At 44.1% G+C, this 13,609-nt stretch overlaps 1 long non-coding RNA gene across 1 annotated transcript; it reads right to left on the bottom strand.

Annotated features, from left to right (window-relative positions):
* Window positions 1-3,161: 3,161 nt before the first annotated feature.
* Window positions 3,162-11,573, bottom strand: LOC139827684 (uncharacterized). Its single transcript, XR_011738601.1, has 3 exons — window positions 11,503-11,573; window positions 4,784-4,944; window positions 3,162-3,483 (listed from the first exon to the last, which is right to left on the bottom strand). It is a non-coding gene; the product is annotated as an uncharacterized lncRNA (long non-coding RNA).
* Between the last annotated feature and the right edge of the window lie 2,036 nt (window positions 11,574-13,609).

Genomic DNA, 13,609 nt, shown 5'->3' on the forward strand with positions numbered 1-13,609 from the left:
ATCACACCCCACTGACCCCAGTATATTTTACATTACAATTTTGCCATTTCCAATAGAGGTTCATTTTGCAGTGGACCATATCAACCATATTTCAGGATTTAAAAAAAAAAAAAAAAAAAAATCAGTACCTGGAGCATTGTCTGCATAGAGTATATCCTAATGCAATTTATGGATTGTCTTATTAATGTGTAGTGTAGCTTGCAGAGAACACACACACGCAGGGAATACTTATGCATGCCGGGGAGACAGCACAGGTGTACCTATTGTGGATTTGTATATGCATTCAATTATATGTGCAGATCATACTCAAGTACATTTTTATATCTTAAAACCCAGACTGCTACATGCTGCAGGTGAAACTCCTGAAATCAGGGGGATTTTTGGTGGGACAAGGGTTTTGTCATATAAACCACCCTCCCCCAAGCCATTGAACTCACCATAACGTGGCACCTGACACAGATTCAGACATTCAAGCCAAGGTTGCCACACTTTCAGTGGGCAGCAAGAGCAGCTTTATCTCCTGGCACACATTAAAAGGACTCTTTCCACCTCTTAGCACAGGGATAGGTAATTCAGAGCCTGATTTGAAAGGCATAGAAGGTTCTGGTAGCCCCTCAGGACTTTGCAGCCATGTTTCACCACTAAGAGTCTGATGAAGTTCAGCTGTGATCGTGAGATCACCAATTAATTTGCCTGGGACACCTGAAGCCTGTGCTACCACTGTGGGGTTTCTCTGGAACTGCAAAAGTGGAGGAAAAGTTGTACCTTTTGTTCTCCCAACCCTCCTCCAAGAGCAGAAATACCACAAAAAGGAGAAAAAAAAAAAAAAAAAAAAGAAGTGAAAACTTGGGGCAATCCCTGTTTTAAACCAGGAGTAAAAACCACACACTCAATAGGAGCATTGCCCAACTGAAAACCAGAACAATTCTGACTTCATGTTATGCAAAGACCACAGCACTCACAGAACTGGCACATCTGACCATTGCAAACAAAATCATCATCCACTATTTTGACAGAAAATCAAAGTAGCCTGACTCAAGAAGTACCAGCTCCAATAAAATCCAGCTGCTATCTACAGATGATCAGCCAGGTGAAGACTCACAAGAGAGGTAATATATCCATACAGGTGTCTGAAGGTTAAACATGCCAACAAAGCAGAATTGTGTGATGGAGAGTGAATATAGATAGGTAGAGATATTAAAAAGTTAAAAAAAAAAAAGTCATCACCACATAAAGACAAAAATCGTAATTTTTCACACCAAACAGCCATTCCACATTGCAACTACCATGGAAAGAAGCAACTTCAGGTTCTACAACCATCAAGCTTTCTCTGCTCACCAACTAAAAAAGAACCTTGAAGCACTGTCATGTCACAGAGCTTTAAGAGTAAAAGACTTACCTGAAGTTGAGGGGAGCCCAAGACAAGAAGACTTGTGTGGATGAGATGTTCAGAGGGATGATAAGCAGGTGGGAAAGCTGCATGCACCAGGAATAAACAGAAGCTCAAACCATGGTGGAAAGAGCTCCAGAGGTGCTTGGGATACACTAATTAACTCCCTTTAGCTCAGTGGTTGATTATTGCTCCCCATCCCTACCCAGCTCATTGTAAATCCTGGTGTGGAGCTGCTTCTGGGTAGATAAAGCTGCTTTGGGTTATTTCAAAGTCCTGGCCAGGGCACTATGGGAACAGGGCTTTCTTTAACAGGTGGGAGCCTTTAGAGTTGGGACGTGGTGCCAGCCTGCTGAAAATCAACCTAAATGTAAGAGCAGCACTTTTTTTTGTTATTTTAAGTAGAAAAGGTAAAACATGCAGTATTTTCTTCAGCTGTTAGCTCTCTTAAATGTCATAAAGAAACATCCTGTTGCCTGGGAGGTTGTGGACTTGGGGCTCAACAGGTTTGCTTGCTTATTGTCTGCATTTGCCTGAACTGGGTTTTAGTAAAATCCTTCAAAGAAAGAAAATCTGCCTGAGATGAGGCATTGGGAACCTGAGTGGAGCCCCTGAGAGTTGCTGAGCTACTTAGTAGAGCCAATTGCACCCCGATATATCCCGATCCTTCAGAATTGCAAATCCCCTCCACAATGCTCTGCACAGGACCCACTTATCTGCAATCAGTTATTGGATGAGAACCTGATACTGGTGTTTATGGCCTCAAAAATGTCAATATCTTGCCAGCAAACTTTGCTGTGTTTCAAGTGGCCAATTTGAGCAAACTAGATTTGGTCGAGGGCAGAACTTGGTACTTTCTACACACATCTAGGGCTTTGAACTTAGCAAAATGAACCTTGATTTAATAAAATAATAATAATAATAATAATAAATAATAATAATAATAATGTTCCCTTTGGCTTCAGAGCACCAGTTCCATCAAAGTAGCAACTATTGAAAGTTCAACTGCTAATGGCAAGCTATTTTGAAAATGGAAAAGTCTGGAGGCAAATTATGAGGGAAAGAATAGATATTAATCATTTTTAAAGTCATTCTGTCTCAGGCATTATTTTCCTTTTCTTTCATTATTCATGATGAGTTTTTTGCTTCAAGGCCAAGTGAATTCATAGGGCCTGACCCATCTAAACACAACCATGACTGTCTGAACAATGCAGACCAGCTGAGTCTACCGATGAAAAAAGAGTCTAAATGGGCAAAAAACCAATTTAAACAGTGGATCTAAACACACACATGAAAGTATAATTCTCCTTCTGATGAGCTGGTTTCCCAGCACTAGCATTCCCATCCATCTTGGTGGAGGATCTGCAGTATAGGAGTCCCAACAAGTAACTTGTTTTGTTTGCTGTTTTTCTGGCCCCTTAAACAAGCTTGGTGGTGTCAAACACCTCTTGCCCTTCCTTTTTTAGCTTAGTTCCAGAACTAATGGAAACTCAGGAGCTTCACTCAGAACCTGGGTAACCTGTGCGGCGTTTTGCTGCTGCAGGGCATGAGCGGACACCACGAAGAAGAGAACCAAGATCCACCTGTAGCTCTACCTGCTGATAAACTGAAGGGTTTGCAGGAACAAAATCTCAATCCAGGAGAGGATTTTTCCCAAAAAGATCTCCCTTGGAAGAGATTTTCCCATTTTGGGTGTCAAGAGCACCAGGACTGCTGTAGGTAGACTCGTGTTAGGACAGATGGAAACTGTCTCTGTGGCAACTTCCTCTTACCAGAGGATGAGTGGGCCAGAAAGAAGCTTTAAGAACCAAGTAATGACAATTCACGGATGTATTTTTTCCTCTTCTAATAATTCTCGGTAGCCCCATCATCGTACGCTGCTGACAAAAAACGGCAACTCAGAATTCCTTTTGCTTCAGGGGAAAATAACCCAACGTTACCTTGGCATATTTATATATGTAACCGTGTTGCCTGGAAGACAAGAGTCTGCAATGGAATATCTTTGGCAACCTTGAAGGTAACCGGCGTAGTTTGCACACTCGGAAATCAACTCAGCAACGTGCAGCCTCGCTCAACTCCGCCAATGCAGGCATCTGCAGAACACGCTGTTAATAATTAATATAATTGTATAAACCCCTAGGTATATAAATACACACACAGATCCTCACATTTTGCCTGCTTCTCTGTAACAAATACGCAAACTGAAACAAATTTAACAAGATACATTATACAAATCTGCAGACAGAAGTTGTATCAAAATTTTAACTATCTTCAGCAAGAAAGCGCTTCTATTTCCAGTAACGCTGGCAGCATATACTGTAGCTAGGCAGCCGCATTTATTTTCAATTATAATTTTTGCCTTTTTATACAGCATAATGAAATGCCTGGTAAATTATACATTTCTGTAAAACACAAACTTGTCTCTTTATTTGCGGTTCAAGTCTTGCAGTATCGTTTAGTCTGTGTTAGTTCTAGCTCTTTATAAGAGGCCAATTACTTTTCTTAGCTGTAATACGCAGACTGTGATATCTCACTCACCGAGATGCAGCCTGGTGCAAAGTGACCAAGTCTGCTCAGACCCTCAAGGAAAAGGGTGAAGAGTCCCCGCACCCTGTTTGCCACGGCACCACCCAAATTCATCTCCTCCATCTTCAATACCTAAATTTTTCAACTCATCCTCTGCTAAACAAAAGCAGATTTTTTTGGGGGGTTGGAAAAAGAAATGTATAGCTGCTCCTTCCAGTCTCCCTTTAGAAAGATGCTTTCATGGCAGATGGATCTCAATATGCCGTCTCTCAAATCTTAAGCAACTCTGAAAATATAAAGTTCACTTATACCAATGGGCCGTATATATCTACACCTCTCGCTTCCCTGTCTCTTTAACTGGCACTTTGAACTAGTGAACACCTCTTGAATCTTGCCCCATTATCACCCTAATAATACCTCCCGATATTCATAAATGTCTAGCAAGACTTTCAGCTATTTGGTATGAAGAAGAAAAATCCAGCTAAATTGAGAAGATTACCACATCACCACATAAATCAGTGACAGGCTGCGTGTTATTACAGTTGATTTTTGTTGACAGTTGGCTGTAGGCAGTTGTGTTTCAAATGCCTTTTTTCACTGGGAAATTAAACAAAATTCCATGCAAAATGCAGCCCTCCAGTTCAAAAACTGTAAATCCAAAATTAGCATTTCATACTTTAAAAGGTAGCAAAGCACAATTTTGCATTGAAAGGTCTGTACAGTTGTCACAAACGGGTGCTTCACACATGACACTAATGCTACTGATGCCTTTTAAGAAAGCCACCTTTCTCTGATATTATTTTCTTCTCCTAATAATCTGCATACACTATAGTTCATCCCTATGGAAAAGAAAGAGAGCTCACTTACTTATCTCTCATATGGGAGCATTATGCTTTCAGCAATTCAGACAGATAGGCTGGATGGGAGGGGGGTGGGTTGCCGAATCCTCCGTGATAAGAGGGAACCAATTGTGGGCAGCGAAAGGTTAATCTTCCCTCTCCGAGTCCCTCCTTCCATCTCACCATAACCTGGAGAGCAAAGAAAATACGAGACTTATGAAAAGACAGACTGGCATAAAACACTGTTCCTAGTAGATTGTGTAGCACTTGATATACAATGGCCACACGTGACCTAATTAACCAAAAGCCATTGCTAAAAGTCAGGAAAGCAGCTGGGGTGACACCAGAGAGGACCAGAACTTGCGAAGGAGTTTCTGCTTCCAGCAGCTGCTGATCTGCCATTTTTTGGCTTGGATATTGCTTGCTGCTAAGCCAATTTTTTAGGAGCTCTGGTGTCAGTGAGTCAGCCGAGCAGCAGTGGATGCAATGGAGCACCTTCCCCTTCCCAGGGCAGGTCCCCGACATCGGCTCTGTCTTGGGCTCTAGAACACCACCACCAGCACCAGAAGTTTGCGATTTTGGCTATATTTAACACAGCGTATTGAGGCAGAGAACTGCAATTCTTACTCCCGGGCACAGGGACAGACGCGTAATGCGGTTTGTCAGCCAGAAGATGTTACGCGAGTCTTCACGCAAATGCTTTGCTGGCAGCTAACTGGCTTCTGGCCACAGAAAGTCCAGCTCCCTCTGGTCAGAACTACTGGGCTGAAAACCAAATCACCAGCCGATTGCATCTGGTTCGTTTTTCCCCTGTGTTCAAGGGCAGAGGCGTAAGGATGATGACCCCTGTGAGGGATCAACCTTTCTCCCAGCCCTGTCATCAGAAGGGACGTGCGGATGGAGAGGCCACCTGGTGACCCCTGAGCACAGTAATCCCAGTACTTGTAATCGAGAGGAAAATACATTCACAGTAGCCAGTGCTGATAAAACTAAGTATTGAAATGGCTTCATCTGACTTCACCACCAGGCGTTTCAAACAGCCACCTCTCATTTGTTCACGGCTGGGTCAAGGTTTAGTTTTCACAGTGTGGGCCAAACCTTTCCCTGGTTTAACTCTGCCAGCTGTACCAGCTGAGATACCCAGGAGAGCTTGTCCCAAATTATCCATGACTGGGCAAGGTATGTTGCCCATACAAAAAAAGCTCTTGAGACCCCACTAATGGTCTGATCTGCACCTGATTACAGGCAGAGACTAAGTCAATTGAGCCGAATATTCAAAGTGAGGTAGTGGTTGCCTACTAGTTGCCATGCTGGGGAGAAAAGACCTGACCAAGACAGCTGCAAATGGCAACATGAGAGAAAACAGTGAAATGATGGAGCAATATGTGTTGTTTGTTGAGGAGAGGTTTGGAATAGACCTAAGCTTTGCTGTCCAGTGAGCTGTGGCCTATGGAGGGTGACTGAATGTTTTAAGGTAGCACTTGTTCAACACTGGAAATATTTATACTTAAGATCTGTACAGAATATCATAAAAAGGATTATGCCACTAACAGATTCTCTTCTAACTCTGTGTGCACATTTAATATCTTAGTATCTGATTTCCAAGGAATATTTCTTGCAAATTTCCAAAACACACGAGAGGTAACCTCCCATTTCTGCCTGGGACCAGCTCCTCAGGAAAACCAGGTAGTGAGACACAGACCAAACAGGTGGTGTGAAGGAGCATGGTCCACAGGGAAAACGCAATGTCCCAACCGAAAAAAAACCAGCCAACACTAACACAAAGCAGCAAAAACACAAGCAGGTTTTTAAGTGCAAAACTGTGCGTTCTAGTAAAGATGGGAAAACGAGGTGCGTGATCACTGGGGAGAAGAGGCTGAATGAATGAGGCATTATTGCCAAGAATAACGCTTGAAACGGTGTCTGAACGAGGACTGCAATTGCTCCGTTTGTGTACACAGACGGATATTTTCTGTTACATGAAAAGCTTAAGAAGTTTGGCATCTCCCTGCGCCGCCAGAACAAGACAGGTTGCTCACTCCATGGTCCAGGGGACTCCTCCTCCGGGTCCGTGCTCATCCCAGGAAGATGCAGAAAGGCGGATGGAGAGGAGGGAGATGTGGGGACACACGTGCACCCTCACCCTGGTGAGAGGAAGGTGCCGCGGGTGCCAGGGGCTGACAAAGGGGACACCAAGGCTTTGCTTGCGGAGAAGCCCAGCAGCAGCAAAACCCATGTCATACCAAGTCATCCCTGCTGCATCAAACAGCCTCGCAAAACACGGCAGCAAACACACAAAGCGCATGTCAGCAACCGAAGTGATTTTGAACGGGGAAGATGAGGCAACGCGTGGTGGCGGCGGAGGGAGCAGAACTTTTGTTTCTCCAAAACTTTTGGTTTTGGCACCCCCACAGACATTGTGTAAAGGGGAGAGTCGCTGGATGTGTTGTTTCAGCAAATGCAAAGGGTGCGAGCGGCCCCTCCGCTCATCTGGCGGCATTTTCTGCACGGCCCAGGTGGTTACCTCTCAACTGTAATTTTTGTACTGAACCCAATAAGATGCGATGAAATCACAGTGCTTATTACACAGAGACATCTGGCTTTGACGGAAAGATCGCGCTCAGCTTTGGATCATAAGCCCAGGGATGTCATAAGAACAAGTCAATTATTCCACAAATGAAGGGAAATACTTCACAAATTTTAGCTGAACTAAGAAGAGAAATAAATCTGCAAACCATCAAATGGTGCGTCTGTTTATAATTATTATCATGCAAGAAATATAATGTTAGTTGAGCAACATAATTCTTTTTGTGTTTTGGGATTTCCTACTTTGCATCCTTTTGCCCACAGATCTAGATCTCCAGAGCAGATATATATATTTTTTTCCAGTGCCGCATATAAATGCTTCTTGACAGGATTTTTTTTTCCCTTTCGAACTATTATTCATGTAGCTGTACTTAGCGCAGTTCAAATACTGTTCTTTGCTTTGTTCTTACAAGTTGTGAGTAATACCCAGAATTGTTCGCATGGCGAGGGCTGCGCTCATGACAGGAGCCGGAGCATCGCAGTCGCTCCTGGCTCATTGGTATTAGCAGCTGAAGCCACATTTATAACAAATGCTGGCCCAATAACAGAGGTATGAAGGCTTAATGCACTGTCTTGAGTCGAGGTGCCCAGAAAACACTTCAGGAAAAAAATAAATTTATGAAATATCCTAAGGGATAGGAGAATCGGAGCTGAAGTTTAGTATTTTCCAACTGCTCTCGCTTTTCCTCCCGGGACTGCTGTTGATCTTTGATCGCTTCCCTCATTTACAAACGCTGTCATCTCACCATTCTCCTCCTACTCCATATCATTAATACAAATCTGGAAACAATGGCTTTCCCACTGCTAAAACATTGCAACATCCCACTATTTGTTTCCTCTTCTAAAATGGATCGTTCATTATAACCCATATCCCCCAAAGAATTTTATCACTTGAAACCTGTTTGCAGTGAATCTAAAGTAGCTGGAAAATCATCTTCTCAGAAATTCCTGCGCACACTGGAGCCGACTTCTCCTGGAAGCCCAATAAAGTGCCAAGTCCCTCTGCAGGCAATATCCATTTTTCTTCTTTCTGATACAGTCTCCAGCAATAACCCCTGCAGCTGTGCACGATCCTTTTTTTATTATTTATTTTTTGCTGCTGAAATTCACTGTGCGGCTCCGTTAGCTCTTGTATCCACTTCATCCCGGAGAGTTGCAATAATTGCCTCCTTGCTTGGTCGTTCCCACCACCTCCATGCTTATCACAGAGGTCAGCTTTTTATTTTTGCTATCTCTCCTATAACCAACTCGTTATTTGCTGTTTTCTCTTGCTGCTGCTCCCTTGCCCCATTCCAGTTTTCGTGGTGTTCGTGCAGCTCGTTAGAAAATTTCCTCCAAAAAGGACATCTCTACTTCTCAGCACTTAAATGTGGTGTTTTACTTTGTTTTCCACGGTCCCCAGCAGCAGAGGGTTTGGGTGAATGCTTGCCTGTGTCATGGAGTATCACCAAAATACATTTACCTGCAGTTTGAGAGTGGAACGAGTAGGGATTTTCCCAAAATAACTGGGCAGTCATTAGAATTGCTTTTTTTGTAGTAAACTAAAGAGATATCACTGCTTTTTACTTCATGTAAAGGTTATGCAACCTAGCAGTGTTCAAATATACTAAAGGTGAGGCTCAGGACCCAAACTGCTGCTGGAAAAGAAAGAAATGCTGAATATAAAACAAAACACTACCAAAAATACCCTATGGCTGCTAACGGTGAAGGTAGAGATGGATATGCAATATTTACTGTCAGGGAAGCCCAGACCAGGTCTTCCCTTTGAACCATTCGCAGTCAAGAATAAACTCCAGCATCAGTAGATGCATGAGGGAAAATTCAAAGTGCATGAAAGGGCAAACCCCATCACTGTTTTACAAGTCACCAAATTATTTAAATAACATTGGAGACTTTATTTTTTTTTTAAATGCAGCTGATCAAACTTTGGGCTAACCCACAGAACTGAGGAGGACTTTTTCTTGGGACATATCATATTTCAAAACAACAGCAAATTCTAGACAACCGAGACGTGGGTGACAAGGGCTGGAAAGCTCAGGCAAAACCGGGCTTACTAAAATCAGCCTCCAAGTGTTGCTCGCAAATTGTCACCGACACGCTGTGAGAGGAGTGCAGACAGGGCAACTTCTGCGGAGATACTGGTGACACTCTCACTTCCAGGGGCTTTCAGTGGATATTATGTCCCTGTTTCCCTATTTGAAAATGTGCCTCTTCACGTAAAACAAGAGGTCTTCACGTTGGTAAACAACACATCCACTCGTGTAAAATAGCTCCTTTGCTTAGGTGAACTAGCCATCGAGCAGGGGTGGCGCTCGATGGAAATAGAGGCATTTTCTGGAAATACAGGTGTTTCCAGCTTTTCAGTCTATGCCAGTGCAATGTAGCTGAGCCTTCTAATCAGTTATAATTCATCATAATATTAACAACACTGACCATACACACATAAAAAGGCAATTCTTGCTGTCGCTTGCTGCAGTGGGGAAACCCACACAGGCTACAGGGTCGCAGGCTCAGCACATCAGGACAAACCAGGACAGCTTCATCCCGAGGCCACCAGTCCCGCGGGAGACATTGGGTCTCAGTCCCACATTTGCCACCAGCCAGTGCAGCAAACCTGAGTCACTTTGCTTTTTTTTCCCCTCCCACCGTCGTCTATTTAAATCTGAATTTCTGTGAGAAAGCAAATGTTTTTCTTCAATGGGGTGTGCACAGTTCCTGCCACGGTGGGAATTGAGTCTTGGCTGGGACCTTGAGGGACTGTGGTAAGAAATGAAGCAGAAGTAGCTGGCAGGTGAGAAGCAGCACTTGCACCTCTTGACCTCAGCAGAAATCTTCTGATTTTAGAGGTGGCTTTTTTAATCCAAGAGAGCAAAATACGTTTGGGTGTCATGCAAGTCTGAGCACCCCTTACAATCTCTGTTTCTTAAAATGAGTGAAAAGGCAGCCTTGCACTATCACCGTGGGGAATTTGGGTTTTGCAGAAGACCATTTCTTTGGCCAAGAGAGCAACTTGGCCACCATCTTTTCATGAAAGGTCTGAGAGCATGCCAGCTGCCTCTCACTTCTCATTTTGCTTTTAAAAAACAAACAGTAGACCACACAACGCCACACGACACTAACACGCAGAGTCTCCTGAGCCCAGCGGGACCTCAACCGCTGCCGTTTGAATAGCAGACAGACGCAAATAAAAACCTGAAGAGCTACCGGGGCGTGCAGTGGCCACTCTGCATCTGACACCTGCAACGCGGTGGAAAGCCCCGTGGCCAGCAGCCCCAGCAGCACGTCGTGTCTCTGCTCATCCCCAGCACAGAGGGGACATTCAGGGCCAGCTCTCAGGGACAAACCACCCTGAGCATAAACTCCTTCTCCTCATGCCTCATACCACATTTGGGGGCTCCACTGCTGCACTTGGCACATTTGCAAAGCCCCGTTGCAGCCATATTACTATTTTACACCTCACATGAGTGGACATGAGGAAGCTCCACTTCTCCCCCATGTACTTATTACTTTATACCTGTTTCCGTCTCCGAACCATGGTGGTGTTAATGACCGCGGATGTGAGCAGGGTGTGTGCTCAACTTCTTCTCTGAAATATTTGCATGAGCGGCTGGTTTCCTCTCTGCCCCGCTGGGGAGAGGAGGATCTTTCTCTCACTTCTCTATTTTGTTGTGATCTATAGAAGTAAGTTTAAAAGGACAAGAACGAGGGTCTGACATCCTGACGCTTCGACTCACCCTCCTGAAAAGTTACTGGTGCCAGCACAGCTACAGTTGCTCACTTTCCCACAAGCTCTTTAATTTCTGTTCCTTTGCCACCCTCAATGATAAACAATAATGAACTTTTACATTTCCTTGCTATCTACTTCACGTCTCACAGCCACAGGAAAACATATACATGCCTATACATATACACACACACACATGCCATTTATCAGTTAACTTCTGGAAAAAAAAAAAATGATGTTATCTACTCTGAAGATATGTGTAGGTTGTGGCCTTCAGCCTTACCGGCTTTTAAAAAGCTAGCGATGATAGATATTGTAATAGCTTTACTGGATTAACATAGAAACTTTGGTGCTGAAGAGCTTTTTCTTCCTCTTTTTCTTTGTGCCAAAGACCGTGGTTTGTACTCTACATGTGTCAGTTGTGTTATTTGTGGTACCTTAAATTCCCCTTTCTCCAGCGCGGAGTGATCTGTCTCTGCGAATCACGCTGCCAGCCTTCACGTCTCAGCACCTATAAAGAGATTGCCAAGTAAAATGTTGTGAACGCTCCTCTCCATTGTCACTCACTAAAACTTTGCTGAATTTGCCCGGTTTTACACCTATTATAGCTCAAAGACTATTTCCCTCTCCCCTGCAGGGTTGTGGAAGCAGCAAAAGTAGCGGAGAAGGAGAAACCTTCAGATCAGCTCGCCTTTTTCTCCCTTTAAACTGCTGAACAGAAGTATTGAGGTCTCGAGGTTTTATTTTTCTCCTTTGTTTTTCTTTTCTTCCCCCCTCCTATCACTGGCTACTGCAAAGTAGAATGTCCCATCTGTATCAGCAGCTTCAGTCACTCTGATAATGCAGATTTCCAGGCAAGATACTCAGAGTGAGCCTTCTGTATGGTCTCATTCTAGCACCAAGAGTACGGAAAATTTTAATCTAACAACTGACTTCATTCTTTCATTTGAGTTTTCAGTTTCCCCAAATGGCAGGAGGCAAAAAAAAAATTGAAAAGAAAAAAGAAACGTAATTTTTATTGCATGGAAAATGCCTGAAGGGAATGAACTAAATTCAGCGCTAACTTGCAAAGGCAGATTTTAAAGTTGCAAAATCAGAACATAATTTGGCCCAATATTTTGTTTCAGCGTTTGGCTCGGTGAAAAAAAAAACAAGACATGTTTTTTCCTGCCTGGGAATTATTGTTAAAATGAAAAATGAGTTTTCACAGACAGAAAAATATCATTGCTGCAAGCAAACATGAACAATGCTAAATCTCGGTCATGCGTAAAACCCAAGAAGTGGCCAAAATAGCGCTTTTCTGAGAAAGCCGGCGCTGCCCGCTTTGGAAAGTTGTGCAACACCCCGTGCCAGCTCGCTTCGCCAGCATCGTCTGTGGAAACCGCTCTCCTCGAAACGACGTCTACCTAATTTGTAGCGGTTAATAACCGACAGCGTATAATTTTAAATCCCAGCAACACTTTGCTAGTTCCTGCTTTTAATTAAACCTGGCTCGCAACGAGGCGGGGAGCAGCGATTTGACGGGCGCGAGGCTGGAGCCGCGGGCCGGGATGAGCGGGGCCGGTGTCGTCCCGCGGGGGCTGGCACGGGCAGGACCTCCAGCCGCTGCTCCTCCGGGCGCATCTTAATCCAGAGTCCTGTCAATCAGTGCTCGTTACTATGGTAATTGTGGGGCTAAACTAATCAAGAGCCACTCAGCCCTCTCTGTCAGTTGGGGTGAAGAAGCCTGTGGTCAGAACCTGGCCACAGAGCTCCTCTGGAGCAAGGGAGCAGGGAAGGCATGGGATAGGAAGTTAATGATGCATTCAAACCACAAGTAATTAATGAATTTTTTAAAATTATAGCTTTTCTTGCACCATAACAGGCATGGGAGAGGCAGGAGGGCTGGTCACAGGTGGAGCAGGCAGATAGCAGCTCCTCACCCCCAGCACGGCCATCACTTGTGCCTTTGCAACCCCTGCACATCCTCCATCGAGGCCAGGAAATAAAAAGTCCCATATATTACACGGCTTCCTGAATATATTGTGTAACTGCAGCTTGGACATCATTCAGGCATTAAAGCAGAGATTTTCCTGGGCCTAAAGGAGATCTGTGCCCCTTACTCCCATTCGAGCGTCCGCATGGGGAAATCCAGAGCTATTCTGACCGAAGCTCCATCAAATCTCCGTCGTACAGGAGGCGGCTGAGTTTTGGCGCGCAGAGTCTCGAGGCGATTCTCTATCTGCTTCTGAATTTGTTTTGCAATTGCAGTATGTCTCTGTCCATGTGCCATTAAGAGCTCAATTCTTTTATTTGCCCCCCGCCTCCCCTCCTGCCGCCTTTTTAAAACATCATGTTTATGCAAGTGGACAGGAGGCTCTCATATCTGGGTCACACGTTTGCTGGAGGTCATTGAAAGGCTACAAAATGGAGCATGCCTAATTCTGCTATTTCAGAAGTTTTCTCACATGTACTCAAGACAATTATGCCTATTAAATGAGTTCATTAAATCTCAGAAATCCTTTGAAATTCTGACATACCAAAAAATACGCTGAACTCCTTCCA

The sequence above is a fragment of the Patagioenas fasciata genome, chromosome 3, assembly GCF_037038585.1.
Source record: "Patagioenas fasciata isolate bPatFas1 chromosome 3, bPatFas1.hap1, whole genome shotgun sequence".
Taxonomy (NCBI): Eukaryota; Metazoa; Chordata; class Aves; order Columbiformes; family Columbidae; genus Patagioenas; species Patagioenas fasciata.